Source organism: Scyliorhinus torazame, chromosome 17 (genome assembly GCF_047496885.1).
Source record: "Scyliorhinus torazame isolate Kashiwa2021f chromosome 17, sScyTor2.1, whole genome shotgun sequence".
In the NCBI taxonomy this organism is placed as follows: domain Eukaryota; kingdom Metazoa; phylum Chordata; class Chondrichthyes; order Carcharhiniformes; family Scyliorhinidae; genus Scyliorhinus; species Scyliorhinus torazame.
Genome location: NC_092723.1, coordinates 76,549,070 through 76,574,986, shown reverse-complemented (window position 1 = coordinate 76,574,986; position 25,917 = coordinate 76,549,070). Strand labels below are relative to the sequence as shown.

At 52.1% G+C, this 25,917-nt stretch overlaps 1 pseudogene; it reads left to right on the top strand.

Moving 5' to 3' along the window:
• The first annotated feature begins 8,311 nt into the window (after positions 1-8,311).
• Positions 8,312-8,881, top strand: LOC140393544 (mitochondrial import inner membrane translocase subunit Tim8 A pseudogene; annotated as a pseudogene).
• Positions 8,882-25,917: the final 17,036 nt, after the last annotated feature.

Sequence of the window (25,917 nt, the reverse complement as noted above, 5' to 3'; positions counted from 1 at the left end):
TCGGGAACCTGGTCTATTGAAGGCGGAGCATCGCGGAGGCCCCGGAGAATACCAGGTCAGGCCCACTAATGATATGCAAATGCCAAACTCACACCCACTCACACAGCCATAAACTCACACCCACACACAGACAAAAACTCACACCCACTCACACGGACACATTTCTGCACACTTATCCAGTCACTCAATCCCCAGGCCTCACCACAAATGTCTAACATACACACCAAAGATTGAGGTATTTACAGCTCTGCCTGTGGGATAACTGGTGATGTTCCTGTTATTGTGGAATAAACCCAATGAATACAATTTGTGCATGACCCCAGCTTCTTCAGACCTTGTTGTGTTTAAGTTCTGCGGAAAGTGGCAGCCTTCAGAACTGGTTTTGGGATATCGCCTGGTTTCTGCGGAAACAGTCAGTCACATTGGAGTAAGTGGAGAGAGGTATGATCCAAAAGACAGCTCATTGCAGGTAAGCACAAATCTTGGCAAACACTGCAGGCTGGCAGAACAGTCTCTGTGTACCTTGGCATGATGGTGTCCAGGTACAAGCTGTGACTTCACATCCTTTCTGAGTAACACTTGATTTATTGTTGGTTATCCTCTCAGCGCTCATAGAAAGCTATCGAGTGAGTGCAGTACAGGAGTGTACCGAAACTTCTCATTAAATCTTCACTTGTGCCTAAAGAAAAGGAAAGAAGAATAAACTGAAAGATTACTCACTGGCTTCTCATGTACACTCCTTCCCCATGTACACTCCTTCCCCATGTACACTCCTTCCCCATGTACACTCCTTCCCCATGTACACTCCTTCCCCATGTACACTCCTTCCCAATGTACGCTTCTTCCCCATGTATAATCCTTTCCTCTACAACCCTGGGATGGAAACCATCCATTCCTGGGATTTGTTACTCTACACTGCCTAGATTTTTGTCATTACTGTGAATCTGCTTACGTTAATTATGGTGAGTCCTCGTCCCTGATTCAAAGTTAGTTTCTTTGGTGTAGTGTCTGCATTACAAATAGTCAAAGTGTAATTCCTCTCATGCACATCCCTTCTCAAGTACACTGCTGCTCATGTACACTCCTGCTATTGCACACTCCTGCTCATGCACACTCCTGTTCACGTACACTCCTCGTGCACACTCCTGCTCATGTACACTCCTCATGATCAGACCTGTTCATGTACACTCCTGCTCGTGTACACTCCTGCTCGTGTACATTCCTGACCGTGTACATTCCTGACCGTGTACATTCCTGTCCGTGTACACGCCTGTCCGTGTACACTCTTGCTCGTGTACACTCTTGCTCGTGTACACTCTTGCTCGTGTACACTCTTGCTCGTGTACACTCTTGCTCGTGTACACTCTTGCTCGTGTACACTCTTGCTCGTGTACACTCTTGCTCGTGTACACTCTTGCTCGTGTACACTCTTGCTCGTGTACACTCTTGCTCGTGTACACTCTTGCTCGTGTACACTCTTGCTCGTGTACACTCTTGCTCGTGTACACTCTTGCTCGTGTACACTCTTGCTCGTGTACACTCTTGCTCGTGTACACTCTTGCTCGTGTACACTCTTGCTCGTGTACACTCTTGCTCGTGTACACTCTTGCTCGTGTACACTCTTGCTCGTGTACACTCCTGCTCGTGTACACTCCTGCTCGTGTACACTCCTGCTCGTGTACACTCCTGCTCGTGTACACTCCTGCTCGTGTACACTTCTACTCGTGTACACTTCTACTCATGTACACTCCTGTTCATGTACACTAATGTCCATGTACTCTAATGTTCATATATACTGCTGCTCAAGTACACTCCTGCTCATGTACACTTCTGTCCATGTACACTCCTGTTCATGTACATTCCTGCTCATGCACACTCCCACTCATGTTCACTCCTGCTCATGTATACTCATACTCATGTACACTCCTGTTCATGTACACTCAACAAATATTTTATTTAAAGCCCTCTGTCTATGCCGATTTCTACCAATTGATTCACAACACTGTTGGTCAGTGCTATGTAGTGGATACAGATTGGTGTTGACCCCCCTCCTCTAGCAAAACCTTCATATTCTACTGGGAATAATTCCTCCTCTCCATCACCCTCCAACCCGCTGTCTTTAGCAACAAGCAGGGAGAGCATGGATCGGACTGGGTGACCTCTTCCTTTTTGTGTTTAATAGGAAATGGTGTTTATTGCCCTACCCAAGCCTTTTTCCTGAAACAATGTTTATTCAAAAGGTCCAAAAAAAAACACAACTACGATAGTTTGGAAGAATGGAAACCATTAGAAGATCCTGAACATGGAGATACATAGACCAAGAAACTGGGGCAGTTCAAGGAAAATATAGTTGGGCAAGGTGGGAGAGAGTGTTACAGATGACTGAGGTAGGCGAGCAGATTCGGAACCGACAACAGCGGCGAGAGTTAATTTGTGCTATTGTTGCTGCTGAGCTGATGGACAGGAATTTAGAAGGAGTTGTGGGAGGGGTTTACGAGCTCAGCTCATCAAAACGATCTCACGAATGGGAAACTGGCCTTCTGAATAATGTAAAGTTGCAGTCCTGGGACCATTCAATTTACTGAGTTGTGGAAAGCAGGGCTGACAGCAGGCCTAGGAATGGATTTTACCACAGCAGTGTTTCGCATTGGAAATGGAGAGCTTCCAATATGGAGATCCAATAGAGGTGGTAACCAGGGTAGCAGTTGTTGGCTTTGGAAGAGCCCAGCAAACCCAGTAACAAAAGGAGAGCAATCACTCTCTCCAAACTCTTTCTTCTTTCATCACTTACATATCCTCCAGAAGCAGTCAGATCTTTCTTCAGATCCTTATTGATGAAGCTCCCCATGGCTGCCTTAATCTCTTTAAATAGAGTTGGTGTCCTCTTAACGGCTTGCAATCCTAATGAAGCGGTGGTCTTCAGAAGATTCAGCTCAATAGAAAGCCCTTCATTGTTCCTCTCTTGGCAAATTTGATTCACCGTCCTAGAAAAAAGTTCATAAGCCTTAACAGAGAGGGGGAGAGAGAAAGAGAGGGGAAAAGTCACTTAAATAGTGCTCCCAAGAATCTTATCCTCTCCTCTTTTAGCTCCATTCACTCCCTGCATGCCTTCTCCATTCCTATCCAGTACCCATATAGACTCCTTATGTAAGTTAGGGGAGAGGCCTCACCACGGAGTTTTCTGAAATTCCGCTTCCCTGTCCTGGATCCCCTGCCCCCAGAACATCTCCCCCCCCACCCCACCCCACCGCCCACAGCCCCCTCCCCCCCACCACTTGTAGGGGGAGCTGGCACACCTCATATAGTTTGCTGGCCTCCTGTCCTTACAGCTGATTGTGATTTAGCTGGAAAAGCTGGGATGGCCAGCTTATGGAGACCCCACTGTTCACTTCTCCCCACCCTAGAGCCAATTTCTCTTGGAAGAGGCGAGCGAAAGGTATACCTTCGGAAATGCTGGTGATGGTTGAGTCACATTGCAGCTGGGTTCCTGCCTTTTCATGGTTCCCGCCTGAGTTCATGGCACCAAGTGTGGTGGATGTCTAGGCCATGCTATCGTGTACAAACAGAGTGTCTCTGTGTTACACCAAAACAGTCCCTTTAAGAGTGACGAGAGGCAGAATGGGCTAACTTGTCATAAGTGCGAACCCATCCTCACAATACTGAGTTAGTTCTCATTTTCCTGTAGCAATAGATGTATTATAATGAATGGGGTGCATGGTTCCAATTTCCTACAACTTTATCGAACAGTTAACTTGATTAATTACAAATTAAATTGGTTAATATTTACATCAGTGACGAATGAATAAGAAGAATATGTGTTAGAAAAATGTCCATGGCCCATTTGGGCACATTCACTTTGGGTATAAGAGCATAAGGAATAGGAGGAGGAGCCAGCCACCCAGCCCTTTGAACGAACTCCATCATTCACTGAGGCCATGGCTAATCTTCTACTTCAACCCCATTTTCCTGCACTACCGCCATATCCCTTGATGTTTTTAATATGTAGAAATACATTGATCCGGGTAATGCACATAGTTCATGGATAACAGCATTAATATAAACTGTTTCAGTGTTGTTGTTTGAGGGATAAATATCGACCAGGATACCCAGAGGAACACCTTTTCCTTCTCCACATTGTTCCAGTGTATTGTTAACATTTATCTGTGACAGACACAGGCCCATAACTTTGTGGTTCCCCAGGGCCACAATCAGGGGGTGCCCCAATGATGCACTGGGGAATCCCTCTCGGAGGTTTCCACATAATGGTTTATCTGGGAATTGCCCAGGAGTACTAACTTCCTCAGGACAACTGAGCTGGGCAGGGAGCCAGCTGACAGAAGCGATTTAAATCGTGAACTTCAGATGGTTCTGTCAGTTTTACCCTGATAGTGGGCGGGATTCTCCACCCCCACGCCGAAGTGGCTGCGCCGTCGTGAACGCCGTCGAGGTTCACGACGGCGCGGAACGGCCCCGGTCGCGACGATTCAGGCCCTGACAATGGGCCAGTATCGGGGCCACGTCATCTACCCGCGCGAGGCTTTGTCGCCCGTGTAAAAGCGGCGCCGATTAGATGATGCGGCCGGCGCCGCATAACGGACGTCATCCGCGCATGCGTGGTTGCCGTCCTGTCCACATCCGCCCCGCAAGAAGATGGGGGACGGATCTTGCGGGGCGGCGGAAGGAAGGAGGTCCTCCTTCAGAGAGGATGGCCAGATGATCGGTGGGCACCGATCGCGGGCCACCCCACATTGCAGGTGAAGCCAGGTGCAGGATCCCCCCTCGCCCCCCCACAGGCCGCTCCCCCAGCGTTCACGCACCGCCCACGACTGCAGCAACCAGGTGTGGACGGCGCCGGGGGGCACCCGCCGTTTTGGCCTGGCTGCTCGGCCCATCCGGGCCTCAGAATCACGGGGGTGCCGGAGAATCGCCATTTTGGGTGTCTCCGGCGATTCTCCAGCCTGCGGCCCGCGAAACTCGACTGGCCTGTTCCCGCCGCTCGGGAGAATCGCGAGAGGGCGTCGGACCGGCGGCCTGGGAAATTTTGGCAGCCCAGGCGGTTCTCCCAACCGGCGTGGGAGTGGAGATTCGCGCCCAGTGACTCTGAAAGAGTTAGAGGAAAATAAAATGACTTTTAAGTCCAGAGTAACCATTAAAAAAATTCAAACCCAGCTTGCATGGGACACCCCGCAAACATGATTCCCCAGGGGACCGCCCCCCCCCCCCCCCCCCCCCCCCCCGACATGACCAAACCACACCAAATCCACCCCCCCTTTCCTCCCACCACCAGCCCCCCCCCCCCGGGCTGGCTCAAACCGAACCTCCCACCACCACCGCTCTCCCCCCTGCACACCCCCTCCGGCCTGACCCAATCAGCCCTACCTCCTGACTGGATCCGACCCCCCCCTCACTCCCAGCACGACCCGACCCAAGCCCCTTCCTGAAAATCCCTGGTCCAACTGATACCCCCGCCAGTCCCATGACCCGATCCCTCTCCGAAATCAAGTCTAACCGAACTCCTCATTGCATGAAGCCACCCCCCCTTACGGCCCATTTCTCCTTGTCTCTACACCTCCCTCCTGGTCTTCTCCCTACCCTCCCTGATCCCCTCTCTCTCTCCCTCCCTCCCTGCCTGTCTCCCAGTCCCTCCGCCTACCTCCCGGTCTCCCCACCCCCTCCCTCCACCCCCTTTCCTGTTAACCCCCCCCCCCCCAAGTCATTCCCTATCCCCCTTCCCCTGATTCCCCGAGTGTCTGAACTACATGGCTTTTAAATTTACCGTCTCCCTTTAAACACATCCCCTGCAGCAGCTAGTGCTGTAAAAGTGTTCCTTCTTCCCTGCACCCCAGTTACTCCTCGCCAATGTAGCCAGGGGTGGTTGGGGGGGGGGGCGCTCTTTTGTTTGCTGCTCCTGTTCCATCCAGCCTGAGCGAGGAAATTGGGCGAGACAGAGGCTTTGCAATTTCAACATGGGTAAGTCCGTCGAGAGTGGCAGACCATCGGAGAAAGTTGTGTCCATTTTAATGTCGCTTCCCACGGTCAGTCCCTCTGACAGTGCAGCACTGCACTCAAGCATTATTTGGATTATAGTCAAAGCCCACGGAGTGGGTCTTGAACTCTGCGCCTTCTGATTCAGAGGCAAGAGTACTATACCACTGAGCCTACACCAACACCAACTGGAGAACTGGGGCGGGATTATCTGTTAACCAACGGCAAAATCGGGAAAGGTGATTAGGTGGAGAATTGGTTTTGACGCTGAAATCACGGCAGACGTCGATTTGACACCAAATCTTAATTCTCCATCACCTTGACAGCGGCGTCAATGCGATCCATAACGCACGTACAGAAGACTCCGTTTGCATATCATTAGTGGGTATTCTCCCGGGCCTCCACAATTCTCCGCCTCCAATGGGCCAAGTTCCCGACAGCGCGGTTCACTTGTACTTTAAAAAATGGTGAAACCGTCGTGGCGGCTGCTGAGGGAGAGAGTGGGGGTACGGAAGGTGGTCCGCATCGTCATAATTTGCTGACAGTTGTGCCGCTGGCAGGACCTTCTGCTGGGGCTGGGGGGTGGCCAGGAGGTGGACTGTGGGGGTGGGGTGGACGGGCACGGAACACCATTGTCTCAGCTGGCAAGGCAGCCATGCAGCTGTGCACGCCACTTACAGCCCAATGTGAACATAGGGCCACACAGGGCACCCCCCCCCCCCCCCCCCCCCGAGGTGCCCTCTGGCCCCAGCCGACCCATCAGCTGTATGGGCGAGCTCCAGAACAACCAGTGCCAACTTGTTGGCTGGGATGAGTGTGTGTGGGGAGTGTAAGGTGTACTTGTGGCTGCAGCTTGTCAAGCCTCCTGAGTGTCGATCACAGACCCAGCGAATCCCGCACCATTTTTCATTGGATTCGATTGTGTTCCACTCGGCACCGGTGCTAGCCCCTCAATGTTAGCGGAATCGGTTCAGGTGTGTCACCAGTTTTTCTGTCGTGAAAGTCCACGAATCCTCCGTTGCCGTCAGCACTTAGTCTCAGAAGCGGAGAATCCCGCCCCTGGCCTTTATCTTGTTATTATGACTTTTGCACGAACACTTAATGGACAATTAGCTATTTTTCATACATTCTCAGTAAGAGACATTTGTGCACAGGAACTTCTCAGAAAATAGCCATGAGCTTAGTAAGTCATAGAATCATAGGGCGGGATTCTCCGAACCCCAGCCGGGTCGGAGAATCCCCGTGAGGTGGCCCGAATCCCGCCCCGCTGTCGGCTGCCGTATTCTACGGTGCCGTTTTTCGGGCGGTGGCAGGACTCTGTCAATGGCCCCCCCCGGCGATTCTCCAGGCCCCGCTGGGCCAAGCGGCTGTCCGGTTTTGGCCAGTCCCGCCAGCGTGTGTTACGCATGGTCCCACACGGCGGGACCTGGCAGGTAAGTCGGCCTGGGCGGTCCTCGGGGGGGGGGTATCTGACCCTGCGGGGGCCCCCACAGTGGCCTGGCCCGCGATCGGGGCCTGTGCCGTGGGGGCACTCCTTCCTTCCGCGCCGGCCCCTGTAGGGCTCCGCCATGGCCGGCGCAGAGAAGAGAATCCCCTGCGCATGCACCAAAATACGACGGCCGGTCTGCGCATGCGTGGAATCACGGCGGCGGTTCCGTGCATACACAAGGTCACGACGGCCTTTGTGCGCAGTTCCTTCAGCACCGGCTGGAGCGGCGCCAACCCCTCCGCCGTCCACCTAGCCCCGAGACAGGGAAGAATTCCTCACCTTGGGGGCCCGTTGACGCCGGAGTCGTTGGCGCATGGTTTTCCCGCCGGCGTGGGGACTTAGTCCCCGGAAGGGAGAATCCCGGCCATAGAATTTACAGTGCGAAGTGACCAGTTAATTTGGAATTTATTTTTCCAACTTATTGTTGGAAATGAAACTACCCGAGGTCTAACACTAGCTGAATAGGAATATATTTCAGCGGAGTCACCATGCAGCATAATCTGAGATCTGCTGTTTCAGAGGAGGTGTTAACCTGATTGATGCAACAGTTCCTCCACATGCTGCTACCTTATCAGCTGCGTGCTGAGCTGCCATTTGCTGGAAATCGTTTGTGAAGGAATCCAAAAGCTCCTTATCTATCTCATCTCCAAGCTCACGCAGACGACGACCCAGAGATTCCAGCTCTTCAGTATCTAGACAACAAAAAAAAAAATCACATGTTACAACAATGAGGAGAAATAAGGCTTAATATCAACTCTAAAAGCTTGACCAAAACCAATGGCATCTCTTGTATTCTTTTAACAATTTTTTGTTTTAAAAACCATCTTTAAGGGGACACAGAGAACCCCCAATCCCCTCCGGGAGTGAGCGAGTTCCCCTCCCCGGACACAGACCCCTCAATACCTTGTACATGGAGTCCCAGGCTCAGGCTCTGTCCGCGGATCCTCATTTGCAACAATTCATTGAGGTGGAGAGTCAGAAGCAGAAATTCCAACAGCTGGCTCATGGCCTGACTGAGCTCTGCTGGGATAAATGTATGGATAAACCAGGCCCTCGGCTTGACAGCAGAACAGAAACCTGCTTTGTGAACAGTGTGGAACGTTTCATCGACACCAGCCAGTTCATCCTCAATCGACTGGAACAGACGCAGAAAAGCAAGATGTCACCAGAGAGCCTGAGCAATTGAGCAGGCAGAAGAGGACCGTGGATCGGCAATACAAAGGATTTGCCTCAACACGTGGCACAGTGCAGGATGGGCACAGTGTAGGATGGGCAGCATTGCTCTGTGGTTGTGGCACAGCCCTGCAGGACCGGCTAACCCGTGGCTGCCCTTAAAAGGACCTTAACTCAAGCTAACATGTCTTTAATACTGAGTTTCCTGTATGAACGTTACACCATCCAGAAATAAAAGCAGGTGGCATTTAAAAAAAACAAACATCTTTAACAAACTTTGTTACTTTCAGTGTTTCCTGACAGATTGCTGCCTGGGTAGGTAGTACAGGTATATATACTGAATACAAGACCCAATGAATATTCCCAATACTATACCTAATGAATATACCCACTACTATACCCACTGTGGTGATATACCTCAGGGCAGCACGGTAGCCTTGTGGATAGCACAATTGCTTCACAGCTCCAGGGTCCCAGGTTCGATTCCGGCTTGGGTCACTGTCTGTGCGGAGTCTGCACATCCTCCCCGTGTGTGCGTGGGTTTCCTCCAGGTGCTCCGGTTTCCTCCCACAGTCCAAAGATGTGCAGGTTAGGTGGATTGGCCACGATAAATTGCCCTTAGTGTCCAAAATTGCCCTTAGTGTTGGGTGGGGTTACTGGGTTATGGGGATAGGATGGAGGTGTTGACCTTGAGTAGGGTGCTCTTTCCAAGAGCCATGCAGACTCGATGGGCCGAATGGCCTCCTACACTGTAAATTCTATGAAAACAATACACGTACACATCAATGTATATAGTGATCTATCAATGTATATAGTTGTCAGTACGACCTCCGACCAGCAGGTGATGATAGAGATCCACCATGAGAGGGATCCAGCAGGTGGTAGTGAGTTGTCCTAGAGGGCAGTCGCATTAGAAGTAGCTCCAGGAGAATTCAATTATCACTTACCGTTTGCATTAGTTTGTTAGTTATCTTTCCACGCGTTGTTCTTGTGAATTAATTATCTTACTGTGGTAGTCGGTATGAGAGGTATTACGGTATCCTGTAATGCTGTAAGATCATTGGTGCAGGAAGTACTGTTTCATTGGTGAAGCCTGCCTGCTGGCTCCGCCCAGTAAGGCGGAATATAAGAGCCCGTGTCTCCCCAGCAGCTGCCCTGCTGGAGGAAACATCTAGTATAATAAAGCCTTCAATTGTCTTCAATCTCGCTTCTGGAGTTATTGATCGAGCATCAATTTATTACACTAGATTTTAAAGAATGGAGCTCCGAATCAAGCCTGAGTGTCTGCAACTCAGCCCCCATGCGGCAAACTCAGCGGCAACCTTCAAGCACTGGCTGGTGTGTTTCAATGGATATCTCAGGGGGGCCTCAATTACACCCATGGAGGACCGGAAAATGCAAGTTCTGCACTCGAGGGTGAGCCCAGAGATCTACACTCCCATCGAGGACGCGGACGATTTCCAGGCCGCAATGAATCTGCTGAAAGGACACTATATTCGCCCTGTAAACCAGGTCTACGCCCGACATTTACTAGTCGACAAATCCCTGAGGAAATGCTGGATGAGTTCTACCGTGCGCTCCTGGTGTTGGGGAGGAACTGTAACTGCCCGCAAGTTTCAGCCAGCGACCACACAGATCATTTGATCTGGGACGCATTTGTTGCAGGTATGCTGTCCTCCCAGATCCACCAGCGACTGCTGGAGACAGAGACACTAGGCCTCAAGGAGGCACGGGCCCTTGCTAGCTCCCTGGATGTGGCCTCCCGAAACGCCCGCGCTTACGTTCCCGACCGCATGGCAGCCCCTTGGGCAGCATGGAAGCCCCCCGCGACCAACTCCCCCGGATGCATCCCCCATTAAGCTTGTGCTGCGAGACTGCCAGGCAACCCCGGGGGGCCCCGCTGCTATTTTTGCGGGCAAGCCAAGTACCCCCGGCAGCGCTGTCCGGCCCGCTCATCCCTCTCCTCGGCAAAAAGGGCCACTTTGTGGCGGTATGCCAGGTCCGGGCGGTCGCTGCGGTGTCCGGAGGCGAATCGGGACCGCCACCACAACCCTCTCCACGGGCCATGTGCGGCCAGCGGGCGACACCATCTTCCTCCTTCAGGGCCACGTGTGGCCTCCGGGCGCCGCCATTTGTCTCTCGGACACCACGTGTGATGGATTGGCGCCGCCATCTTGTGCACCCTCAGCCATGTGCGACCTGTGGGCGCCGCCATCTTGGCTGGACTCTCAGGACACCGACTCGGATGACCACACACCGCTCAAGGAGAACATCCAACTTCTGCCACGACTAGCCTCGGTGACCCTGGACCAGTCTCGGCCCCGAACACTCTCGACTGCAACAATGACCGTGCTCATCAATGGGCATGAAACATCCCATCTGATCGACTCTGGGAGCACGGAGAGGTTCATACACCCCAACACGGTAAGGCGCTGCTCTCTCCCCGTTCACCCAGTTCACCAAAAAATCTCCCTGGCCTCCTGGTCTCACTCGGTAGAGAGCAAGGGGTTCTGCATAGCGTCCAGGGAAGGGAGTTAAAAAATTACCGGCTCTATGTCCTTCCCCACCTCTGCGCTGCCACACTCCTAGGGTTAGATTTTCAATGCAACCTCCAAAGCTTAACCGATAAATTTGGCGGCCCTATACCCCCCCCCCTCCCCTCACTGTCTGCAGCCTCATGACCGTCAAGGTCCATCCGCCTTCCCTTTTTGCGAACCTCATCCCGGATTGCAAACCCGTTGCCACCAGGAGCAGACGGTACAGTGCCCAGCACCGGACCTATATCAGGTCGGAGGTCCAGTGATTACTGAGGGAAGATGTCATTGAGGCTAGCAACAGCCCCTGGAGAGCTCAAGTAGTGGTTGTAAAGACCAGGGAGAAGCATAGGATGGTCATCGATTATAGCCAGACCATCAACAGGTTTACGCAGCTTGACACGTACCCTCTCCCCCGCATATCCGATCTGGTCAACAGGATCGACATTACAAGGTCTTTTCCACGGTAGATCTAAAGTCCGCCTACCACCAGCTCCCTATCCGCCCTAGCGACCGCAAATACACTGCTTTCGAAGCAGATGGGCGGTTCTACCACTTCTTAAGGGTTCCCTTCGGTGTCACTGATGGAGTCTCGGTTTTCCAACGAGAGATGGACCGAATGGTTGACCAGTACGGTTTGCGGGCCACGTTTCCGTACCTCGATAATGTCACCATCTGCGGCCACGACCAGCAGGACCACGACACCAACCTCTGAAAATTCCTCCATACCGCAAAAATCCTTAATCTCACATATAACAAGGATAAATGCGTGTTCAGCACCGACCGTCTAGCCATCCTCGGCTACGTAATGCATGATGGTGCTATAGGCCCAGACCCTGAATGCATGCGCCCCCTCATGGAGTTCCCCCTCCCTCACTGCTCCAAGGCCCTGAAACGCTGCCTGGGAATTTTCTCTTATTATGCCCAGTGGGTCCCCAACTATGCGGACAAGGCCCGCCCGCTAATCCAATCCACGGTTTTTCCCCTGTCGACAGAGGCCCGCCAGGCCTTCAGCCGCATCAAAGCGGACATCGCAAAGGCCACGATGCACGCCATCGACGAGTCCCTCCCCTTCCAAGTCGAGAGCGGCGCTTCCGACGTAGCTCTGGCAGCCACCCTCAACCATGTAGGCAGACCCGTGGCCTTCTTCTCACGCACCCTCCACGCTTCAGAAATCCGCCATTCCTCAGTTGAAAAGGAGGCCCAGGCCATAGTAGAAGCTGTGTGGCATTGGAGGCATTACCTGGCCAGCAGGAGATTCACTCTCCTCACTGACCAACGGTCGGTGGCCTTCACGTTCGATAATGCACAGCGGGGCAAGATAAAGAACGACAAGATCTTACGGTGGAGGATCGAACTCTCCACCCACACCTATGAGATCTTATATCGTCCCGGGAAGCTAAACGAGCCTCTTGATGCCCTATCCCGCAGCACATGTGCCAATGCACAAGTGGACCGCCTCCGAGCCCTCCACGACGACCGCTGCCACCTGGGGGGTCACTCGATTCTTCCATTTCATTAAAACCCGCAACCTGCCCTACTCCATCGAGGAGGTCAGGACAGCCACCAGGAACTGTCAAATCTGCGCGGAGTGCAAGCCGCACTTCTACAGGCCAGAGAAAGCGCACCTGATAAAGGCTTCCCGTCCCTTTGGACGCCTCAGTATGGACTTCAAAGGGCCCCTCCCCTCCACCGACCACAATCACTGAATGTGATTGACGGGTACTCCTGGTTCCCATTCGCCATTCCCTGCCATGACCGCAGCCACCGTCATAAAAGCCCTCCACAGTATCTTTACGCTGTTCGGTTTCCCTGCCTACACACATAGGGGGTCCTCCTTTATGAGCACCGAACCAAGTCAATTCCTGCTCAGCAAGGGCATTGCCCCGAGCAGGACGACCAGTTACAACCCCCGGGGAAACAGACTGGTTGAGAGGGAGAACGGAACGGTCTGGAAGACCGTCCTACTGGCCCTACGGTCCAGGAATCTCCCAGTCTCCCGCTGGCAGGAGGTCCTCCCGGATGCCCTCCACTCCATCCATACACTGCTGTGTACCACAACCAACCAAACACCTCACAAACGTCTCCTTGTCTTCCCTAGGAAGTCTTCCTCCGGGACCCCAGTCCCAACCTGGCTGGCAGCTCCTGGACCCATCCTGCTCCGCAAACACGTGCGGGCGCACAAGTCGGACCCATTGGTCGAGAGGGTCCATCTCCTCCATGCTAACCCTCAGTACGCCTACATGGCATACCCTGACGGCCGACAGGATACGGTCTTCCTACGGGACCTGGCGCCCGCTAGATCCCCACACACGCCCCCACCACCAATCCGACCCTCCCTCCCACTGGCACACCCCACAGCCGCCCCCTTCCCAGGTGGATCGGTCCTCCCACCGGTCCTGTCTCGGGGTGATGAAGCTGTCGAAGAAGCCGAAGCCACGCTCCCGGAGCCATAGATGCCCGAGCCGGAGCCTGCATCACCACCGAAGCTACGGCGATCGCAGAGGACGACCAGGGCCCCTGATCGACTAATTGCTTCATTCTGAACTGTAAATAAATGTTCTAAATAGTTGCGATGTAACGAGGCAAAACCACTGTACTAATGTATACCGGGTACCTCCATAACCTTAACCTCTACCACTGTGTAATGCGAGGCCACCACCCCCGTCGGACTCTTTTTTTAACAGGGGGTGAATGTGGTAGTCGGTATTAGAGGTGTTACGGTACCCTGTAATGCTGTAAGACCATTGGTGCAAGAGGTACTGTTTTCATTGGTTAAGCCTGCCTGCTGGTTCCGCCCAGTAAGGCGGAGTATAAGAGCCCGTGTCTCCCCAGCAGATGCCTTCTGTACCTGCGCTGTTGGTGGAAACATCTAGTGTAATAAAGCCATCAATTGTCTCCAATCTCGCTTCTGGAGTTATTGATCGAGCGTCACTTTACTAGTCAAAGAACTAGATGTTCTGTGTGCATCTATATTACGGCCACAACGCAGAACATAACACATCGAGAGTGTTGAACAAACATAACAAAGATAACAATGGAGAAGATGGGAAGAAACAGGCTGAAGAATGAAAAACTAAAATTCTTCTGCCTACCTGGTGCAGCACGGGCAACTGGCACTCAACGCAAAGACAGACTGTGAAGTTAGAGATGGAAGGTTTGAAGGCACCCCACCAGCTTCAAGTCATTCGGTAATGTAGATGAGAATTGGCGTGTTTTTAAGCAGCAATTCAGATTTCAGATACTATGTTGCGGCCCTTGGCCTGCAGGTACAGCCTGACGAGAGGCGTATTGTGTTGCTGCTCATGGTAGCAGGCCCTCAAGCATGAAACATTCATAATACCTTGGTGTTCAACAGCAAAGGGGAAAGCAAGAGCTTTGATGAAGTAATAAAATACTTTGATCATTATTGCTCCCGAAAGAAAAATTTAACATTTGAGCATTATCTCTTTTGCACACGCACTCAGGCGACGGGCGAATCGTTCGATAATTTCCTAACTGAATTGTGGTTGAAGGCGCAGTTGTGCAACTTTAGTACTTTGATGTTGTCGATGATCCATGATCAGATCGTCTTCTGGATATCAAATGATAAGGTACGTGAGAGACTATTACGGGAAGATGAGCTTCAACTGGTGTGGTGAGCCACGTATGGCTGTTGTATAGAGTATTGTATTTACTCACAGCTGTTGTATATAGTATTGTATTTACTCACTGTTACTGTTGTTGTGTTGATGTTGTTGTTGGCTCCGCCTGTGGCTCCGCCCCTCTGAGATGGTATATAACCCATCGATCCAGGACAGCCTCTTAAAGCGGGAGGAGCTACTGGCGGGCACATTCTAGCTGATTAAAACCACAGTTCTTGTTAACTACCGTTTCGACTGGATTGATTGGTATCAACTGGAAAACACTGTTAATCTTTGTCATGCCTGCGAGCTAGCTGCGCAGCAGATAAGCGCACTCAATCTGAAACATTTTGGCGCCAATGTGGCAGAAGATCCAGCGCCATAAGCACTGTGGCGCAGTTAAAAAAGAAATGTGGTCGCAGTGCGGGTGGCCATTTTGAGTGGCCGGACGCATCCGCCATTTTGTGCCAGCAATGTGGCAATCGACATTTGCCAGGGCGGTGTCCTGCACTTGGGAAGGTGTGTTACAAGTGTGGAAGAACAAATCACTTTGCTAGGCGATGTCTCTCACGTCCAACAGTTCGCCAAACAGGACCAGTTAACCTAGTTAGTGAAATATGCATCAACGACCTTGCTACTGTGGACGTAATCTCAACTGAGGACACGAGTTGTCCTAACAGCCAAAATGGCAAATGTTTCCTTACCACTTGCAGCCATAGTGATGCATTTGTGAATACTACAGAAGATAGATGGACAATTCCATTGATGGTAAATGGCATGCTAATCAAATATAAGCTCGACACGGGAACCAGAGCCAACTCTACTTTGTCAGTGTTAAAAGCGCTAAAGATTAAACCAAAAATGGTTCGTCGGTCAGTGCTACTGAATGATTATAATGGTCACCAAATCACTACGTTGGGAGCATGTGAGCTCGCAGTAAGTGTTACAGGCAAAACGTGTTTGATTCCATTTTCCATTGTGGAGATAGAGCGCAAATCACTCATTGGAAGGGAAGCGTGTGAAGCGCTTAGGCTCATTAAGTGAGTCTATACTGTAGAATGCAGCCAGTCAGCAAGCGTCCGTAGAAACTATTGTAACAAACTTTCCGGAGGTATTTAAAGCTCTGTCACTCTGCCGTTCAAGTATCGCATCCAGTTGACGAGAATGTGAAGCCGGTTGTACACACGCCGAGCCGTGTACCTGCTCCATGAAGGACAAACTGAAAGCCGAGTTGGACAGAATGACGGCTCTAGGAGTCATCAGACACATAGAGGAGCCTACAGACTGGGTTAACTCTATGATGTGTTTCATAAAGTGGAACAATGACCTACGGATATGCGTGGACCCCCAAAGCCCCGAACCTTAACGTCAAGAGGGAGCACTACCCGATTCTGAAGAGGGACGAGATAACCTGCGAGATGGCTAGAGTGACATATTTCAGCAAGCTGGATGCATTACAAGGCTTCTGCCAGCCCAAGCTGGACAAAGCAAGCACAAAGCTGTGCACGTTTAACACACCCTTTGGGCGCTATCGTTTCCTGAGGATGCCATTCGACATATTCTCTGCGTCGGAGATCTTCCATCGTGCCATGGAGCACATAGTCAAAGGGTTACCCGGCGTACGGGTCTATGTCAATTACATTATAATCTGGGGATCACATGCGACGAGCATGACAGAAGGCGTCTCAGGGTCTTACAAAGGTTAAAGAAAAATGGTCTGAAGCTTAATAAAGCAAAATGTCAAATTGGGGTTGCCAGCATCACCTTCTTGGGGGACAGGCTCTCTGCGCAAGGTGTACAGCCGCATAACGAGAAAATAAAGGCTATTCTGACGATGCCACGTCCTACAGATAAGAAAGGCATCCTATGGATACCGGGGATGATTAACTTTGTTGGCAAGTTTATTCCCAACCTGGCATCTAATGCCTCTTACCTCCGAGTTACGATAAAAAAGGACGTAGTGTTTCAATTGTCTCCCAGACATGAGCAGGAGTGGCAAGCATTGTGTACCTCGTTAACTACAGCGCCAGTGCCAACATCTTTTGACCTGGCGCAAAAGACCAAAATTTCAACCGATGTGTCTAAGGATGGCTTGGGAGCGGTGTACTGCAGCAGGTTACAGATGATAGTTGGCTCTCTGTGGCATGCGCATCCCGAGCAATGTCAGAGACGGAGAGCAGGTATGTGCAGATTGAAAAAGAATATCATGGGTTAGTCAATGGTTTGGAAAAGTTTCAGGATTATGCGTATGGTCTGCTGACGTTTCTCGTGGAGACTGACCACAAGCCACTCGTCTTTATTATGCATAGGGACATACGCAAAATGTTAGTGAGGATCCAACGCTACAATTTTGACCTCATATACCCACCAGGCAAGCACCTCACTGCCGCTGACACGCTTCCCCGAGCCACTGGCATCAAAGAGGTACACCTGGTTGATGAAGACATGCAAGTCCATGTCAATCTCATTGCTGCGCCTATTCCAGTCTCTGATGAGAAATCATGCCGAATAAAGGAAGAAACAGTCAAGGAAATAGTCCTACAGAAAGTAATCAAGCATCTCCATGAGAGATGGCCAAAGGGCTCCTGCTCGGGTTACTACAATGTGCAGGCAGAGTTGAGTGAGGCAAATGGATTTCTACTGCGATAGCACAGGATTGTTAATCCAGGCCGAACATACTCAAGAAGCTCCATGAAGGGCACCTGGGCATTGGAAAATGCAAGCACAGGGCCAGAGATACTATTTATTGGCCAGGCATCACCCAAGATATCGCAGTTACGGTGGACAACTGTGACACTTGCCAAAAGTTCCAGTGCAAACAGACCAAAGAGCCGATGCACATTGGTGAAGTCATCATAGCTCCTTGGCAGAAGATGGGCATTGATCAGTTTCACTTCAATGGGAAAGAATACCTTCTGATCATCGATTACCTCTCAAATTACCCAGCGGTGGAACAGTTAGTGAACTCGACTGCTCGGTGTGCTATCCAACATTCTAAGGAGATTTCTGTTTGGCATGGCATACAAATTACTGTCATTTAAAAAAAAAACTTTTTTAATTAAAGTTTTAATAAAACATCACCAACAAAATGTAAAAGGAACCCAATAGAATTAAATACCAAACAAAACAACCCAATGCCCCCTCCCCCCTATACATAAATAATAAATTAACACCCACCGAAACACATAGCAAATATATACACCCCACAGATCCCCCAGTATAGACAAACAAAAATAAAATAGAACCGCCCCCCCCCCCCACCGGGCTGCTGCTGCTGCTGCTGACCATAGACTTCCTGGCAGGACGGTAGACAAAGAACGGTTTCCACCGCCTGAAAAACCCTTGCACCGATCCCCTTAAGGCAAATTTCACCCTCTCCAATTTAATAAACCCCGCCATATCGTTGATCCAGGATTCCACGCTTGGGGGCCTCGCATCTTTCCACTGAAGAAGAATCCTTCGCCGGGCTACCAGGGACGCAAAGGCCAGAATACCGGCCTCTTTCGCCTCCTGCACTCCCGGGTCCTCTGCAACCCCAAATATTGTGAGCCCCCAGCCCGGTTTGACCCTGGATCCTACCACCCTCAACACCGTCCTCGCTACGCCCTTCCAAAATTCCTCCAGCGCTGGGCATGCCCAGAACATATGGGTGTGATTTGCTGGGCTCCCTGAGCACCTAACACACCTGTCCTCACCCCCAAAAAATCGGCTCATCCTTGTCCCAGTCATGTGTGCCCTGTGCAGCACCTTAAACTGTATGAGGCTGAGCCTCGCGCACCATCCCTAGGGCATCTGCCCACGTCCCCTCCTCAATCTCCTCCCCCAACTCCTCCTCCCACTTACTTTTCAGCTCCTCCACTGAGGCCTCCTTCTGCTCCCGCATCACCTGGTATGTTGCCGAGATCTTCCCCTCTCCAACCCAAACCCCCATGAGCACCCTGTCCTGTACCGTGCGTGGCGGCAGCAGCGGGAATTTCACCACTTGCCACCTGGCAAACGCCCTTACCTGTAGATACCTAAAGGTGCTTCCCGGGGGGAGCCCGTACTTCTCCTCCAGCTCACCCAGGCTCGCAAACTTCCCATCCACAAACAGGTCCCCCAACCTTCTTATCCCTGCCCCGTACACCCTGAAAACCCTCCATCTATTCTCCCTGGGACAAACCGGTGGTTCCCCCGTATCGGGGTCCACACCGAGGCCCCCACTTCCCCCCTATGCCGCCTCCATTGCCCCCAAATGTTGAGGGTAGCCGCCACCACCGGGCTCGTGGTATACCTCATTGGAGGGAGCGGCAGCGGTGCCGTTGCCAGCGCCTCCAGACTCGTACCTTCACAAGTCGCCGTCTCCAGCCTCTTCCATGCTGCCCCTCCCCCTCCATCACCCACTTGCGCACCATCGCCGCATTGGCGGCCCAGTAGTACCCGCAGAGGTTGGGCAGCGCCAGCTCCCCCCATCCCTACTCCGCTCCAGGAACACCCTTCTCACCCTCGGAGTCCCTCGCGCCCATACAAACCCCGTTATGCTCCTGTTGACCCGCCTAAAGAAGGCCTTCGGGATAAGAATGGGAGGCTCTGGAACAAGAACAAAAACCTTGGGAGCACCGTCATTTTGACTGACTGCACCCTACCCGCCAGGGACAGCAGCAACGCGTCCCACCTCTTAAACTCCTCCTCCATTTGCTCCACCAGCCTCGTGAAATTAAGTCTACGCAGGGCCCCCAGCCCCTGGCCACCTGGACCCCCAAATACCTGAAGCTCCTCTCCGCCCTTTTTAGTGAGAGCTCGCCAATACCCCTCTCCTGGTCCCCTGGGTGAATCACAAACAACTCGCTCTTCCCCATGTTGAGCTTGTACCCTGAGAAATCCCCGAACTCCCTGAGGATCCTCAGTACCTCTGGCATTCCCCCCACCGGGTCCGCCACATATAGCAGCAAGTCGTCCGCATAGAGCGACACCCTATGCTCCTCCCCACCCCGCACCTGCCCCCTCCAGTTCCTCGACTCCCTCAGTGCCATAGCCAGGGGTTCAATCGCCAGTGCGAAGAGCAGGGGGCACAGGGGACACCCCTGCCTCGACCCTCGATGCAACCGAAAGTACTCAGACCTCCTCGTGTTCGTGGCCACACTCGCCATCAGGACCTCGTACAACAGCCTAACCCACCTGACGAACCCCTCCCCAAACCCAAACCTCTTCAGCACCTCCCATAAGTACCCCCACTCTACTCTATCGAAGGCCTTCTCAGTGTCCATCGCCGCCACTATCTCCGCCTCCCCCTCCCTCGCCGGCATCATAATAACGTTCAGGAGCCTCCGCACATTCGCGTTCAACTGCCTCCCCTTCACGAACCCCGTCTGGTCATCGTGGATGACCTGCGGCACCCAATCCTCAATTCTCGTGGCTAAGACCTTCACCAGCACCTTGGCATCTACATTTAACAACAAAATCGGCCTGTAAGACCCACACTGCAGGGGATTCTTGTCCCGCTTCAGGATCAAGGAGATCAGTGCCCAGGACATCGTCCCCCTACAGCAACGGGCCCAACAGGTCCACATATCTCTTGTAAAATTCGACCGGGAAACCGTCCGGCCCCGATGCCTTCCCCGCCTGCATACTCCCTATTCCTTTGGCCAGCTCCTCCAGCCCAATCGGGGGCCCCTAATCCCGCCACCAGTCCCTACTCCACCTTCGGGAACCTCAGTTGGTCCAGAAAGCGGCCCATCCCTCCCTCATCCAGTGGGGGCTCGGACCGATACAGTTCCTCATAAAAGTCCCTGAAGACCCCATTGATGCCAACCCCACTCCGCACCACACTCCCGCCCCTATCCTTAACTCCCCCGATCTCCCTAGCTGCGTCCCGCTTCCGAAACTGATGCGCCAGCATCCTACTTGCCTTTTCCCCATATTCGTAAATCGCCCCCTGGGCCTTCCTCCACTGCGCTTCCGCCTTCCTGGTGGCCAACAGGTCAAATTCGGCCTGGAGACTACGCCTCTCCCTCAACAGTCCCTCCTCCGGCACCTCCACATACCTCCAGTCTACCCTCACCATCTCCCCCACCAGCCTCTCCCACTCCCTCTGCTCTCTCCTCTCCTTGTGGGCCCTAATGGAGATCAGCTCTCAACTAACCACCGCCATCAGCGCCTCCCAGACCATCTCCACTTGGACCTCCCCGTTATCGTTGGCCTCCAGGTATCTCTCTTCCTCGGACCCGCTCGCTCACCTCCTCGTCCGCCAACAGCCCCACCTCCAATTGCCACAACGGGCGCTGGTCCCTCTCCTCCCCCAGCTCTAGGTCTACCCAATGCGGGGCGCGATCCGAAATGCCTATCGCCGAGTACTCGGTATCCTCTACTCTCGCAATCAGCGCCCTGCTTATAACAAAAAAGTCGATCCGGGAATAGGCGTTATAAACATGCGAGAAGACTGAAAATTCCCTAGCCCCACGCCTTGCAAATTTCCAAGGGTCCACCCCTCCCACCTGGTCCATAAACCCCCTCAGCACTTAAGCCGCCGCGTCCTCCTACCCGTCCTAGACATGGAACGGTCCAGTGTCGGATCCAACACTGTGTTAAAGTCCCCCCCCCATTATCAGGCCACCCACTTCCAAGTCAGGGATCCGACCCAACATGCGCCGCATAAAACCTGCATCGTCCCAGTTCGGGGCATGCACATTGACCAGCACCACCCTCTCCCCTTGCAGCTTACCACTTACCATTACGTACCTGCCGCCATTGTCTGTCACAATGCTCGACGCCTCGAACAACACCCTCTTTCCCACCAAGATCGCCACCCCCCGATTTTTGGCATCCAGCCCCGAATGAAACACCTGGTCTACCCACCCCTTCCTCAATCTTACCTGGCCTGCCACCTTCAGGTGTGTCTCCTGGAGCATAACCACATCCGCCTTCAGCCACTTCAGGTGCGCGAACACCCGGGCCCGCTTGACCGGCCCGTTCAGTCCCCTTACGTTCCAGGTTATCAGCCGGATCAGGGGGCTACCCGCCCCCCTCCCCCGCCAACTAGCCAGAACCCCTCCACGGCTAGCCACACACCCGCGCCCCACGCCCGGCCCGTTCCCCACGGCGGCAGACCCCCGTCCCAACCCCCTCTTCTCGCTTCAGCTCCCCCTTGACCATACCAGCAGCAACCCAGTTCCCCTCCACCCCCCCCGGCTAGGACCCCTCCTAGCTGCATTGCTCCCCCCATTGCACTCCAGCAAGTCAGCTGACTCCTGCTGACCACGGCCGCTCCCGCGTCTCCTTCGACTCCTCCCATTGTGGGACTTCCCCTCCCCCTCCATTACCCACCTGCAGGCTCTCCACCTCCCCCTTCCATCCCAAGCGCGGGAAAAAGCCCGCGCTTCCACACCCCAGCCTTCAGCGCGGGAAAAAGCCCGCGCTTTCCACCAGCCCGGCCCGCCTCCTCTGGCGCAGCTCCTTTTACAGGCCCAGTCCCCTCACCCCCAACTCGGGCCTCCCCCTCCCCCTCCCCCTCCCCCACGGGGCCCCATCCCTCCTACCGGCCAGCCAAAAACGTTTACTTGCCCCCCTCCAAGAGCCCACCCGACAGACCCAACCAAAACAGTGCCCAACCCATCCTAACCACCCACACCGAACCAAAAATAAACAAGAATCCCCAACCGTCCCCACACCCGACCCCCCATCCCGACCCTCAGTTTGTGTCCAGCTTCCCGGCCTGGACAAAGGCCCACGCCTCCTCCGGGGACTCAAAATAATGATGCCGGTCCTTGTAGGTAACCCACAGTCGCGCCGGCTACAGCATGCCAAACTTCACCCGCTTCCTGTGCAGCACCGCCTTCGCCCGGTTGTACCCGGCCCTCTTCTTCGCCACCTCCGCGCTCCAGTCCTGGTATATTCGAACTTCCGTGTTCTCCCACCTGCTGCTCCTCTCTCTCTTGGCCCACCTGAGTACGCACTCCCGATCAGCGAACCGATGAAACCGCACCAGCACCGCTCCAAGGGCCCCTGGAAGGACCCCGCTCCCATCAGCGAGTTTAACATGGTGACCTCATAGGCCCCCACGTCCGACCCCTCCAGCCCCTCCGGGAAGCCAAGGATCAGCAGATTCTTCTGCCTCAACCGATTCTCCATCTCCTCGAACCGTTCCTGCCATTTCTTCTGGAGCGCCTCGTGCGCCTCCACCTTTACCGCTAGGCCCAAGATCTCGTCCTCGGAGATCTTTTGTCGGACCTCGTGGATCGCCACCCCCTGGGCCGTCTGGGTCTCCAGCAGCTTATCAATAGAAGCCTTCATCGGCTCCAGCAGGTCCGCCTTGAGCTCCCTGAAGCAGCGCTGGATAACCTCCTGCTGCTCCTGCGCCCACGCTACCTGGTCCCCGCCCGCTGCCATCTTGCTCTTCTTCCCTCGCACTTTCTTTGGCTTCACCACCATTTTTTTAGTCGCCCCGCTCCTGGTCCAAGCCATACACTGTCGGGGGAATGTTGCAGTCTTCTTCCCACACCAGGAAATGTCAAAAAAATGCCATTGGGGTCCCTGAAAAGAGCCCAAAATCCATTCCAAGCGGGAGATACCGAATGTGCGGCTTCGCTCTGCATAGCCGCAACCGGAAGTCTACCAATTGCTGTCATGACCAACAACGGTTCCTGTTTCAAAAACTATGAGTGGACTGAGTTCGCTCATCATTATGACTTCACACATATTACGTTAGTCTGTGGCACGGTAGCACAGTGGTTAGCACAGTTGCTTCACAGCTCCAGTGTCCCAGGTACGATTCCTGGCTTGGGTCACTGTCTGTGCGGAGTCTGCATGTTCTCCCCGTGTCTGCGTGGGTTTCCTCCGGGTGCTCCGGTTTCCTCCCACAGTCCAAATATGTGCAGGGTCGGTGGATTGGCCATGCTAAATTGCCCTTAAGTGTCCAAAAAGGTTAGATGGGGTTACGGGGAGGTGTGGGCTTAGATGGGGCTCCTTCTGCACTGTAAATTCTAAGAATAAAAGTCCCTTATATCCCCAGGCAAATGGGAAAGCAGTAAAAGGCATGCACATTGTCAAACAGCTGCTAAAAAAAGCCATTGACAGCCAGAAAGACATGTATCTGGCACTTTTAAGCTATCGCTCGGCGTCGCTTGCCAATGTGCTGTCACCAGCACAGCTGCTGATGGAACAGACAGCTACGAACAGCCATGTTGTCCTTTGCAACTCATCCTGTGGATCGAGGACTGGAGCGAAAACTGATTCTTCAAAAAAGAAGGCAGCAATGCTTTTCTGATAGATTGCAAGGAAGCTCCAGCCACTGCATCCAGGTGTCACTGTTAGATTGGAGGATGCCAATGGAAACGGATGGGTAAGGCTTGCAAAGGTACTGCAACAGGCAGGTCCACATTCGTTTATCGTCAGCTCTGAGGATGGATCAGTCTTGCGAAGAAACCGAAGAGCGTTGTTAAAAGTTCAACATCCCTTTGTTTTGAGTCCAACAGAAGAGTTGGTTACCAATCCCAAAACACTTGAAGAGGACACAGCCCACACATCAGAGCCAGCAATTAGAGAAACGTCTGCTGTAATAAATATAGAACAAATAGGACCACCAACAAGAAATGAAGGTGGAACACGATCCCTACTCAGCCAGTGCTCAGGAGATCACCAAGATTACGTCGTAAGACAGACTGGACTTGTAGTGAGCTGTGTACATTTTTAAAGTTATCGTGCATATCATGTTTTGTGAAGTATTTATATTTTTAAATGATAACAGTTCCAAAGGAAGGGGGATGCTGGTGATATGCATGTACACATCAATGTATTTCGTGATCTATTAATGTATACAGTTGTAGGTAGGACCTCTGACCAGCAGGTGGTGATAGAGATCCACCATGTGACTGGAGGGTTCAGGCAGTTGGTAGTGAGTAGTGATAGAGGACAGTTGAATTAAAAATAGCTCCAGCGGAATTCAATTATCACTTGCCATTTGTATTATACTTCATTAATTATCTTTCCATGTATTGATCTTGTTAATAACTAATCTTGCTAGTGAAAGAATTAGATATTCTGTGTGCATCTGCCCTACGGCCGTAACACAGAACATAACACCCAGTAAATATACTCAATACAATACCCAATGAATATACCCAATGCTATATCCAGTAAATATACCCAATATTATACCCAGTAAATATGCCCAAAACAATACCCAATACTATACCCAGTAAATATGCCCAATATAATACCCAATAATGTACCCAGTAAATGTACCCAATACTATACTCAATGAATATTCCCAGCACTATACCCAGTCGATATACCCAATACAATACCCAATGAATATACCCAATAGTATACCCAATGAATATACCCAATGCTATACCCAATATACCCAATACTGGACCCAGCAAATATTACCAATACTATACCCAGTGAATATACCCAATACTGTACGCTATACCCATTAAATATACCCAATACTGTACCCAATTAATATAACCAATATTATACCAATGAATATACCCAATACTGTAACCAGTCAATATACCCAATAACATACCCAATGAATAAACCCAATACTATACCCTGTAAATATATCCAATACTACAGCCAATGAATATACCCGATACAATACCCAATACTATACCCAATAAATATACGGAATATTATACTCCATGAATATACCCAACATTTACTATACCCAGTAGATATACTGATTACTATATCCAGTGAACATACCCAATACTATACCCAGTGAATATAACGAATATTGAACCCCAGTAAATATTCCCAATACTATACACAATTTATATACCCAATATTGTACCCCATGAATAGATCCAATATTATACCCAGTGAATATACTCAATACTATACCCACGGAAAATACCCAATACTACATCCAGTGATTGTACCCAATATAGGGCAGCACGGTAGCACAATGGTTAGCACTGTTGCTTCACAGCTCCAGAGAGTTAGGCTCGATTCCTGGCTTGGGTCACTGTCTGTGCGGAATCTGCACATTCTCCCATTGTCTGCGTGGGTTTCCTCCAGGTGCTGCAGTTTCCTCCCACAAGTCTCAAAAGACGTGCTTGTGAGGTGAATTGGAAATTCTGAATTGTCCCTCAAGTGTACCCGAACAGGCGCTGGAGTGTGACGACTAGGG